Raw genomic sequence first — 1,195 nt, 5'->3', positions numbered from 1 at the left:
GGAGAGAATAGACAAGACACCATACTTCCAGAACCTCTTCTGGGCTTTCAACATAGCAAACGAGTGTCCAAGATAGAGTAAGTCAAATTAATTTAAAGAAAAAAAGTCATTGAAAATCTGCAAAAAAATAGAAAGTAATAAGAACCAATGCAAAATTTCTTATCGATAGTAGGCATCGAACCCGGACCTTCTGAATGGCGAGTTACCACTAACCGCCTAGGACAATGTACAGACTACATACCTGGCTTCTCTCTCGTAAAGCAACTGATTCTGTTGACTGGAGTCCAACACAGATCCTTCTTCTAATCCTGATACATCCTGAATTATGTCCTGCATACTCCCTGAAATCAATTTGTCATCACCTTTAATTTCAACACAGTACAACACTAAATCTGTCTGGTAATCAGGAGGGTTCGATCCCAGAGTGAGCCACAACTTTCACAAATGTCCACCTAGAAATTACACTACGTAGTTTTCATTCTGGTACTCCAATACCAGCCCCTCAGTTTCCGGTTGGTAATTGCCTGGTTAATCTTTAGGGCGTGGGTTCAATCCCAGCCGAGCTGTGGAATTTCATCATTATTGTTGGAGAATTTGATTACAGTAATAGTAGCTGTAGTAGATAGCCTACTGGTGGGGTAAAAGAACTTTTTTCCCCTTCATCTTAAGGTGCTTTAACTCTAAGGACAATAACAGGTCTTTCGCACAGAAGGAGATCTTTAATGCTATCATCAAACAGGATCCCATCACAGTAAAGAGCTCATGGGGAGTCAGAAAGATGTAGGTTCATTCAAGTGAAATACGAAAAGTTCTTTCAGTTTCCTCTCTACCAATCTACTTTCTGCTCTCCCAAAATTTCTCTCTCCCAAAATTTACTTAATTCTCTTCTTTTCCTGGTAAACAGGAGGGCGTGGGTTCAATCCCAGCTGAGGTATGGAATTTTATCCTCAATATAATTTGAGAATTTGACCACAATAATAGTAGTAGCCTACTGCTGGAGTAAAGGGACTTTTCAGTCCTATGCGAGCAGTATAAATAAGCACTATTATTATTATTCAAAGTTTTCCCATATTACTTATGTATTGTAGGTAATCTCGTTCAGGACAGCCACACTACGATCACGTCACGTGAGCTCACGTGACGTGATGGTAGTGTGTTAACTTACCTCGTAACATGGGTAATACAATGTCGTTCA

The 1,195-nt window shown here is 39.8% G+C and overlaps 1 long non-coding RNA gene across 1 annotated transcript; it reads right to left on the bottom strand.

Annotated features, from left to right (window-relative positions):
- Positions 1-248: 248 nt before the first annotated feature.
- LOC113473064 lies at positions 249-1,195 on the bottom strand. The gene is made up of 2 exons (XR_003395144.1): positions 1,166-1,195; positions 249-341 (listed from the first exon to the last, which is right to left on the bottom strand). It is a non-coding gene; the product is annotated as an uncharacterized LOC113473064 (long non-coding RNA).

The sequence above is a fragment of the Diaphorina citri genome, unplaced genomic scaffold, assembly GCF_000475195.1.
Source record: "Diaphorina citri unplaced genomic scaffold, Diaci psyllid genome assembly version 1.1 scaffold13930, whole genome shotgun sequence".
Lineage (NCBI taxonomy): Eukaryota > Metazoa > Arthropoda > Insecta > Hemiptera > Psyllidae > Diaphorina > Diaphorina citri.
This window is presented reverse-complemented; position numbering and strand designations above follow the sequence as displayed.